The sequence below is a fragment of the Ptychodera flava genome, chromosome 2 (genome assembly GCF_041260155.1).
Source record: "Ptychodera flava strain L36383 chromosome 2, AS_Pfla_20210202, whole genome shotgun sequence".
In the NCBI taxonomy this organism is placed as follows: domain Eukaryota; kingdom Metazoa; phylum Hemichordata; class Enteropneusta; family Ptychoderidae; genus Ptychodera; species Ptychodera flava.
This window is the reverse complement of record NC_091929.1, coordinates 20,259,348-20,270,692: the sequence shown is the minus strand read 5'-3', so window position 1 is coordinate 20,270,692 and position 11,345 is coordinate 20,259,348. Positions and strand designations below refer to the sequence as shown.

The 11,345-nt window shown below is 37.6% G+C and overlaps 2 long non-coding RNA genes across 2 annotated transcripts; one reads left to right on the top strand and one right to left on the bottom strand.

The window, feature by feature from the left end:
• Positions 1–58: 58 nt before the first annotated feature.
• On the top strand, positions 59–4,845 carry LOC139116536 (uncharacterized). Its single transcript, XR_011548337.1, has 4 exons — positions 59–305; positions 1,218–1,464; positions 1,975–2,106; positions 2,485–4,845. It is a non-coding gene; the product is annotated as an uncharacterized lncRNA (long non-coding RNA).
• Positions 4,846–4,854: 9 nt separating this feature from the next.
• LOC139116528 (uncharacterized) lies at positions 4,855–7,555 on the bottom strand. Its single transcript, XR_011548331.1, has 3 exons — positions 7,361–7,555; positions 6,387–6,463; positions 4,855–5,987 (listed from the first exon to the last, which is right to left on the bottom strand). It is a non-coding gene; the product is annotated as an uncharacterized lncRNA (long non-coding RNA).
• Positions 7,556–11,345: the final 3,790 nt, after the last annotated feature.

The following is an 11,345-nucleotide window of genomic DNA, read 5'->3' as shown; positions in this document are numbered from 1 at the left end:
GGTGGGACCGTGGGCCTGACTTTTCTATGATGAAAGCCCAGGGGTGCGTTTGGGCGCATAGTCTCGGTTACCCAGACTCCTCTGCGCTACCGGCGAGAAGAGAGTCTGGGGAAATGCTATGGCACGGTTTGTAACACAAAATGGCCGCTGACAGAATTACGGACAGACGCTGATTGGCTTATCCGTCAGTATGACCCTGGGTCACTGCAACTCGACTGAAAACATGGACAGCCATCGATGGACACCGATTGAACGCTGTAATTGAAGCGTCTTTGACCTTGTACGATATACCATACTCGTTAAAGGTGGGAATTTCTCGTTCTATTTGGTCTAGTTAATCACCACATAGTTTAATTTCTCAAAATGCTAGCTCGTTTGCCAATGCACACTTCATCCTCTCGTTGCCACACAAATGAATAGTTGTACCAGTTTTTCTCGAGGGTCTCTGGTGTACAGACCATGGGTGTAAGGTCTATTTTTTACATCCATGTACAGACTCAGACAGGCATTGGAATTCAGTAACTGAATCAGTTGCTTAGATTACATATCTCGATTACCTGTACCGTAGCTGCAATGATTGCAGGAGGAGTCGCTCGTCTGGACTTTGTACGCGACCCCAAGGTCGCGTACAAAGTCAATCCAGACGAACAAACCCGCCCCCTACAATCATTGCAGCTACCAGGTCGCGTACAAAGTCAATCCAGACGAGCAACCTCCGCTACGATCATTGAAACCACCCATACCCATACATATTATCGAGTGGAGAAAACAGTGCCAATCACATTGTTTTTGACACTGACTGTTCACAGTTATTTTAAAAATAAAGCTTTAGCTGCAAAAATTGTACGATCATTTTCATAAGTAGATATGTGCACAACCCCATGTACCAAAAAAATACTTCATTATTTCTGCTATATTGTTGTTGTTGTTTGTTGTTGTTGTTGTTGTTGTGTGTGTGTGTGTGTGTGTATGTGTGTGTGTGTGTGTGTGTGTGTGTGTGTGTGTGTGTGTGTGTGTGTGTGTAAGCATATACACTGGAGCAAAGGGTAAAGGGTCTATGGTGTAAGTAAGAGAGCCAAAAAAACAAAGTGACAATACTTGAAGCCTCAAGAATCCTGTCTACATTGATGACTTTTTATCAATCTTGTGCTTTCATAACTAAACATAGAGCCTATTAAAACCTTGTTGGTATTTTTTTATAAATACATTTCCATCAGGATAAACAAGTGGAGTGCTTAAAGCATCTAGTGAATGGCAGTGAAGTCATGACAGTATTGCTGACCGGCTATTGAAAAACTATCATCTATGCTTTGTTACTGAACATACTAAATGAATATCACAACAATCCTCGGATGAACCACAAGGTTGTTTTAGATCTCAACACTGGTGTCCCTTATGGCTGACCAGGTGCAGCGTCTCAACGTACAGTACAGCTGAGTGATCAAGAACAAGGCTCTATTACAGGTTTGTTTATATGATCATGTGTAATTCCATTTTTTTATTTGTAAAATGTATGGTAATGTCAATAAATCATATCACCTAATTTTGAGAATGCTGCAACTATCTATCCACTAATCTATTATCAAGACTTGTGGGACCATATGTTATTTAAACCTACTACCTTGATGTATTTAATAGAAACTGAACTGCATTACTTTTATGAAATATTATCTCTCAATAAGTGTTTTCATGCATCCCATATGGGTGTAAGCTGGCATATAATAATATGACTCGAAACTTTCTCAGACATGTACAGTTATATTGTCAAGTACTGCGATGGTGTGGTGTTACATGTAAGGGTGTGCAAAACAGTTATTATCAATGGCAGTATCAACTATTGAAGGACAAAATACAAAATGCAAAACTACATACGATTTGTCATTTCATTCTATAAATAACATGTGTATTTTCCCAATATGACATATTCAACTGCAGTCTTCATAAATACAGTATTACATATTTTTTCATTCACAGACAGAGATAGTGCCATCATGCTACTCAGTCCAGAAATGCTATTTAGTGGTAATTGAAGAAATCATCTATGCCAATCAAAGTACAGAGACACCTTTCCATAGTTGTCGATGAAGCACACTGTGTTGTTCTGTGGTATGTGTCAATAATTAATAACGTGTATATAAAAATATATGTCTACGTTTGTGTGTGTATACATAGTATAAATTATTCAGTTTTACTTCAAAACTTTTATCACATTGAATGTCTGAGTGAGGAATGTAGCTGCCATCAGATTTTTCAGTATTTTTGAAGAAATATTGTATAATGCTAAAATCACCAATTTTGCATGAGAATTGAGTGAACTGGCAAAGATAATCATCATATTCAGCACAATGAAACAGAAAACACTTAAATTTGAAAAGTGATATGAAATATTGCTAATCCTGCTGAGATAGAGATGACCACACACAGCTTTATGATCTCCCACTCATAAAAATGTTGACATGTCTATTTTTATTTTTACTTGTACAGGGGTAAAATACTATGCTCACATTGGCGAACTACAGAGTCTTCTTCCAAGAGCTAACATGGTAGCACTCACTGTAACAGCAACTCCAGATCTGAAATAAAGAAAATGTTATGCATGGAAAAATGTGAGCTGGTGAGATGTGATCTTGACCGCCACAATATATTCTACCAAACAATACAGGCTCCAACATCAATTGCTGACACATTCTCTTGGCTTTTTGAATCTCTGAGATGCATGAAGACGCTAACTAAGAAACACATAATTTACTGCAGAAATATCAATTCTTGTGCTTATTTTTACAAGTATTTTATCATTGAATTAAATGAAGAATCATGGATTGGGTCACCAACATTTCAGAATGCACTGTTTACCATGTACCACCACTCCACACCAGTGAAACATGATTGGTTGAAAATCATTCAGCAAGACTGAATCTAAGTTGAGAGTAATCATAGCTACTGTTGCATTCAGTATGGGAGTGGATGCCCCTGATGTCTACATGTCCATTCATTGGGGAGCTTCTAGATCCTTTGAAGGCTTTGTACAGGAATCAGACATTTGCTATGGGCAATGTGACTGTGGGGAATGCCCTATACGTTCTGGTTTGATCGCAGAGCGACTTAACAATGAGGAACTTTGTGCAGCTGCTAAGGATGCCAGACAACATGAGCACCTGATTAGTAGTATTACTGACGAACAACAACGGATCATCAAACAAGAACTGACCACATATAGAGATTAAATGTCTTAGGCTTTGATTTCATCAATAGTAATGACTAGGTTGACAGATGCTGTCATTTCTGATATTGTAGACAATATTCCCTACATTCATTGTAAGGACGATACACTCACAGAGTTTGTGTTTGATTCACATATTGCCTCAGTGGTGTGGAAAATCATTAGTGAAAAATTAGAGTGAAACTATTAGGATTTACATACAACTTAACATACTTGCATTCAGAAAAGTGTCATGGTTTTCAATATGTCTAGGCTGAACAAGATCAGGAATGCTGGACTTAGAGGGCTGTAGAGCAAAAGGATTGGTGTTAGGCTAGCTGCATGAGAAAACGAGAGCCACAGATCCTACCCATGTCCCATGTGTAAGTACCTACTCTAAGCAACAGAGTTCCATTTGTGCCTCTGCATGTTTTTTCTCCAGCTATGGTCTCATTTTCTTGGCTTACTTACTGTTCGGACCATATTTAGTACCTACCCTAAAAAGTGTCTTTACTGTAAGTAGATCCAACAGGCGCAGAGAAGAGTAAATCAAAAATTTACTGGTTGATGTCCATTAATCCATTCACACATTGCCATCTTGGCTTGCCCTGTGATGATTAATGGACATCGACAGACAGCAACAGAACTTTGATTTACTTTGCAGTGCTCCAGTTGGATGTACTAACAGCAAGACTGTTTTGTCAGGGTAGGTACTAAATTTGGTCTGAATGTGAAAAAGCCAAGAAAATAAGACCAGAGCGGGAGAAAAGCATGCAGAGGCGCAAACGGAATTCCGTTCGCTTAGAATATGTACTTTGGCATAGGTAGGATCTGTAGCGCTTGTTTTTTTCCGGTACAACCCACGAGAGCTATGACTGCAGCTATCTTTAGCCCAGGGGAAAAAAATTTTTGTTCATCAGATTTTTGCGCCAAGCTTCAGAAGCGGCTAGCAATTTTTTTTTTCCAAACCAGCAAAATCTACCAGTAATTTCACGGTAATGATAACCTGGTCAAGATTTTGCAACACTCTTCAATTACAGAGTGAATTGCGTGCAGGAGTGCAGCAGATCTAGAATAAACATGTATTAAACACAAATGGTGGATACAAGCAATAGTTGTGCAGATCCACTAGGGGGCAAGCTTCAAAAGCCCACCTAGTAAACAAATTTTCAAAATTTCAAAAACATAAAATTCCAAATCTGCAAAAGTAGAAGTGGCGATTTGGATGAACAATTTTTTTCCCTGGCCTTACTGTGTAGTTATATTCAAAACAATTTCAATTTTGCTTGGTCTTCCCAGTGTATTGTGATCTCCCCACTGTATAGTGATCTCAGAGTCCAATATTTATCCAAATACTATTACACACTGCCTACAGTGCAAAGTTTTCTTTACTGTTACTAGACCAGAATGAGACAGTCATTCAAAATTAAGCCAAGTCTATGTGTCATGCTTTCGAAAGGTCAAACTCTGCATTTGAATGAGTATCATGAGAACTACTCTGTGTTTTGTTAAAGGCAGTATTATTTATTTATTCATTTGTGATTGATGATTTTGCTCCCTCCATACCTGAACTTCATTATGTGACATGTACACTTTTGGGCTGGTGGCCTCCAATATTGTAATAAAAGTTATTGATTTACACAAAACTCAGAAGATGTATTGAGAATATTTGAAATCTTTATTTACTTTTTGACTAACCCATGTCAATAAATATGACATACATATTGACAGGGGTGGGGCGCATGTATTTTCCTCAAGAATTTGAAGGGTGGGTCACCCAAAAATAATCTGGAAAAAATCAAAATCCCCCTCCCCCAGATGTAAAAAATTAAACACTCCCTTACAAGTCAAGACTTGTAATGTTCCTGTCTTGATGTCTGTATGTTTACATCACAGACCTACATTGTACTTTAGCATGGGGTTTAACAATGGAACACATGAATCAAAATGAAAGGATCTTGTTTCCTCACTTGTGTTCCTTGTTGGTGTCTGCAAGATGCCAATAAAAGTAATCAGAGTAATCAGTCAAGATAGCACACAAAAATCCATGTTCAGCAATGAAATCTCTAGAGCGGAATGAAATTGGTGGTAATTTGCAATGCGATGTTCAAACAGATGTTCTGTGATAGCAAAAAAAATTCAAATCTCACAAATGCACACAATTACAACAGCCTGTGAGTGCACTTTTTCAGAATGCCCATTTACTAGTTGAGTATTCTTTTTACTTTCCATTTATCCACCTGTGTTATTCTTTGGGATCAATATTACAGAAAATGTCAGCATAAAGTTTGGGAAATGATCATGTGCCCTCCCTGACTTATGTTTCAACTCCTCATATATGTTCACTATCAACACTAGCTTTTGTATGTGTTCCTGACTGAAATGCAACATCGAGTTCTTGAAGCTAATGCTTCTCTGAAGTTCTCAATGTCATCACAGTACAACACAGTCTTTCCGATCCTGGCAACAGCAGCACTGGTGTGATTTAGTCCCAATGATTTCATTCTTTTCTCAGCAAGTCTATTTGGGAGTTCCATGACATAGTAACCGTCAAAATTATTTCCTTCTCCTCTCGATAAGTTAATGAACCTATTCCAGGTTATTTGATGACTGAGCCATGGTGACAACAGTGCTTCGGTACTTGCTTGGAGAAGAAAACCCTCAAGTCTATACTTGATCTTGTGACTAGAATAATAGACAAGCATAGCATATCTCCAATGCCTCAAGCATCTCTCTCCATACCATAGGATATATCAGGCTTGGGAATACGGGTCGGAGTTGTTATTACCTGTATCAAATTAAAAAAACAGACATTGGTTTCTATCTATTGAATATATACAATGTAATTAAAAGCACAAATAGTATTCTATAAGATTCTATCACATTAAAAGTTAATAAGATAAAAATTGTTATGATCACAGTTTTAACAATTTTGGTTAAAATTCACAAGCTGAACCTTAAAAGTGCAAGTAGTAAGACAGTGTCCAAAATAACATCAGATGTAGAATTTGAGTGGTGTCACATTTGGCGATTCTTTTTTTTTTGAAAATTGAGTGGTTAGAGTACAGACACATCAGAATCACAAGTGTATATGATATAGCAAAAATAAAATGTACAAAATTGTATGGTCTTCAATACCGCAGGTATAATAGCCTTGAAAATCAAACTTAACAGAAAATATACATACCTTTTGTGTTGTAGTGTCTGTTTTGTTCACTTCATAACTTGTCTTGGGGTGATACAGGAAGTGGTTACTTGAGAGATCTGCAATGGATCCATAAACATATGGCAAGTTATCTCTAAATGAACACATACTCTGATGAAAATTGGATACGTGAATTGGCTTGATTTTCCCTCATCTTGTTTCCTCTGTAGAATATCATTTAACATTTGGTCACACTGCCATAAGCTTAGGGCAGCACTTAGACAGTTGAGGGCCACATGGTAGTTTCTGAGTCTTGTGATATAGATGCACAGAATAGGGCGAACAATCATGACAGTGTTTGAAAAAAACGTGCTTAGTGGCACTATCAACCTCTCGTTATGTAAGACTTTGGGAAGTTTGAAAAATATCTTTGTGGTGATATTTTCCTGCGCGAGGTGTTTGGAAGTTTTTTCCGGTCAAGTTTCAGAAGTGTGTAGGCAACGTAATTAACTTGCAAAAGTATGGGTTCGCTCACAGTCCCATAGAGGGACTGTGGTTCACTGTTTATGGCAACACTCATTAGACAGATCATGGAGGTAGAAGGAAAGACAGATGACATGTATGTGGTCGGTAGTGATTAGTATCGATAGCTATTAAAGATATATCTCCGCTACATAGGAGACTGGGTACCGTACGTTGTGAGTTCGAACCCAGTTGAAACCACCGTATATTGCATACATACCGCATTTGGTGTACATGGAAACATTCTTTTTTTTTCTAGTCGCCAATCTCTCAATTTTTTGCGATCTTTTTCACAATTGCACAAACTCTCCTAGCTGCAGTACAGTAGCTCGACTCGAGGTTTTGCCTGGGTATTTGGGTCGGACTGCAAAACCATCTGGTTTTGCCGCCCGACCCAAATACCCGGGCAAAACCTCGAGCTACTGTACTGCAGCTACGGTCTCTTATGAAAACACAACAAATCACACACACAGACATTGCCGAGAGTCACTTACAGCATGTGTCGTCTCCGCTGCGTCGTCTCCATGTTTTCAGTCGAGTTGCAGTGACCCAGGGTCATACTGACGGATAAGCCAATCAGCGTCTGTCCGTAATTCTGTCAGCGGCCATTTTGTGTTACAAACCGTGCCATAGCATTTCCCCAGACTCTCTTCTCGCCGGTAGCGCAGAGGAGTCTGGGTAACCGAGACTATTGGGCGCACTGTTCTCGACACGAGAACGGTGCTCGGATGTGCCGACGCGCGCTCGATTCTCTTCGCTACATTTCCGGAAATAGCCGATCTTCGTTCCGAGAACGAAGAACACAACCCTGGTCTGATCCGGGAGCAGACGAGAACAAGATGGCGGAACCAGCCGCGCGAAATGAAAATGTCAGTGCTATGTTGCTATTGTATGAAAAACGTCTCAGGATACAAGTCGAGATGGGTGAATTATTATTACAAGTTTAATCTTTCCAAACATTTGATGTTTTTTCGTTTTTGGAGAGTTGTCGAAAATTTTTGAGAGAGAAACTGTTGTACAAATGTACAACAAACGTCTTCAACGTAATATTTTGGTAAGCTGATGTATGAACGATGATTAAATATAGCGAAACAGGATTTCCTTCGTGAAAGTTGTCTGTTGCCGTGACTATAATCACATTTGTACCAAGTTCTGCCAAAGCGAGGCTGTGTCGTTTGGTCGTCAAGAACAAGAACAGCTATCGGAAGCTCGCCCTCGTCGGATGTTCTCCTGACGAGAACGGTACGCCCAAACGCACCCCAGGTAGCAGACAGTTACAGCGCCACAAGTGGTCAGACAGTGCATTCTACCTTGATCAACCAATACCCATAGCCATGGCGGTAGCATGCTATAGCATATTATGTCAAGTTCTACAGCAATACAAGGCTGAGAAAAAAATACTCGCTATGGGTATTATTTGATCAAGGTAGAATGCGCTCTGTGACCACTGGTGGCGCTGTTATTAATTATCACAGCACTGTCACCTTCAGATGCACTCACACCACTTTTGTCTGTGTTACATTTTGTAAAGGTGTCAAAAACTTGACTTTGGCTCACGAACGATTAATCAATGCTTGTCTGAGGGTGCCTTTCATAGATGGAATACAAATACACAGTACCCTTAGAGTTCTATAGTTTAGCATGGACCCAGTTTTCTCCAGTCGTGCTGGTTGGACAATAGCAATATTTGATCATTAATATTTAGGCCAGGGGGGGGGAAAAGACATTCGTCTGATCTTTTTGGCAAAGCTACCCTTGATAGCTTGACTCACCATACTTTGTTTTGAAACTGTCACCAAAAAGATTTGTTTCACTGATTGAAAAGTATTAGTACCTTTCTTTCCTTGATAACATTTTTGGGGATGTTCAGAGAAGACGGCCTTACACACATAAACAATATTATGAATAACTTGTGTTGTGTTTACTTTTGTTTTGAAATACTATGATTTTGTCAGCTTCTCAGAAAAAATAGGCACGACTCATAAGTGGTACGTGATATAGGCAGAAAATCTAATTTTCTTCTGACGATACCATATGCTTTATAAAATGAATAACGCATCAGATATGATGTCATTCACAGCATTGTATCAGTCATACACTCATCCAGACAGCAAAACAAAACATTCAAATCAGCATCAGAATGCATGGTCACAGATTCTATTTATTTCCTTTTTGCCCATTTCAATGGAAGACAAATTCCCGCAGTTTAGTTACTGAAATACATTGACGTTTTCATTCAACATAAAAAAGAATTCTCACAGCCCACTGTACAATGTAATAATAACACAATTTATGTACTTAACTTTAAAATTTACAAATCATTTTAAAATTTACACAGTCACAAATCAAGGCTTTTTTCTTACAAGTATGCAGCAAACCTGAAGAAAACTGGTTCCATCTTCTGGTATTAATCAGTGCTTGTCTGAGGATGGCTCTCATACATGGAATACAAACATACAGTATCCCTTGGAGTACTGTAGTTTAGCATGGACCCAGTTTTCTCCGGTCTTGCTGGTTGGGCAATAGTCATATTTGATCTTTATATCAATATTAAATGGCACGAGCATTAAAAAAAATCAACGATGCAATCACAAACAACGAAAAAGGCACCAGATATCTTTGATGTATCTTCAAATTCTTCATACAATACAGTATATCGATTTATTCTGGTTTTCCCAGTGAAATTTCTCTGCAGTAATGACGTCACTAGTTTCATAAATTTTGTTCAAGGGTGTAATTTTGACACTACAGCTTTGTTCTGCTTAAAAGTTACACACTAATGCCATCCACTAAACATACTTCATGCATTGGACAAATCACATATATTTGCGATGCATTCTTTGTAACTGAAGACACTGAAATTTTCATGTCTAACAAAAAAATGTACAAATCCAAAGTGCATATACATCATTTAAAATATTGGAATATATTTTCAAGGTGTCAAAAAAAGTCAAATTCATTGAGTACCAGATACAGATACTTACAAAGCTAAAAGGCTAAAAATAACTACTCACAAAGAGTCTGTGGCATACGATTTATTTATAGATTTCTAAAACAAAATACAGACATGTACACTATGCCATCTATTAATGTCTTTTTTTCGTTAAGAAATGCATATTTATTTATGCAGTCACTGAAGCCATTGATTATCAAGTTGTGTTCTGCTAAACAGCTGTGTGACCTAATTTCTTTTAATTTTTACCCATGATCTATAAAACTTTCAATTATTTTCTTTCATGATCAAAAGTAAACATGGGATTTGCCTGCATAATTTGGTTGGGGGAACCAATTTTAAGTTTTTTCAAATTTAAAATATCCACTATAATCTCAGCATGTCTCTGTGTAAAAATACAGAACATATATTACAGAGCTTAACGTTTTCTGTATCACATTTCATTTTGATTTTCAAGATTAGGGAAGAGCAGAGGCAATGTAGATGAAAAAATGGTCAAAAAAGACAATGGAAAGAATTCATTCTAAAATCCTGTCTCTCATCAGAAGTACATGCTATCTGATTTTTTACATCAAGCACATACAAAATATGGTGGAAGTTTAATCACAGGCAGTTTTCGATAAATTACTGCAAACTGCAATAATTTCTGCATGAGAATACATTTTTTTGTAAGAGCCACCATGCAATACTTATTGGTTAATTGCGGTACTTTGCTGTTCACATTAAGAATCACTTTTACAAAAAGACAAGATGATGAATTTTGAAACCCAAAACCACACATGGTCGTTTTACGCTGTTTAACATCGAGGTGTGATAGTTCTAGACTTGATTTGAAATGAATGTCCCTGCAATGGATAATCATAGACAGGTAGAAACTTCCACTATCTAAGGTACAATAAGCAAAGTACAAACATGTTTTAGTAGCAAACATCCCATCAAAAACTCTGCCAGAGATAAGAAATGTGATTTGTTCACATGTAAAGCAAGTACATTTCAAAGTGGTGAATGTGTTAAGTTCACTTTTGACTGATCATGCAAAGTTACCACAATGCTTTGCAAATTTTCTCGCTTGTGTGGAAAGTGGATACAAAGGAATAATAATTTTAAAACACTACCAACTATCACAGATTTAGTTTATATTCATATAAACATAGAAGAATGAACAAAGAGATGGATACTAAATATCAATATGCATAAACATTTGCTTGTGTATCACATACCATGCCCGGCTCTATATTGTTTAATGAGATATCTCTAGGTATTGATTCAAATACCACCGTACGACTTGCTGCACACTGATTGTCTCAGTGCTCTAGATTCAAAAACATTTGCATATATTTACCTCACAGTGTAAAATTTCTAACAGAAGTGATTATCCTATGGCACAAAAGCTTTCAAATTTTATTTTAATTTTGATCATATCCAACTTCTTTGTTATCATATTTTTTGAGTCTAAATAAGTCTCTAATATTGTGTGTATAAGAACACATGTTGGAATCACATCTCACTCAAATAACATATAAACT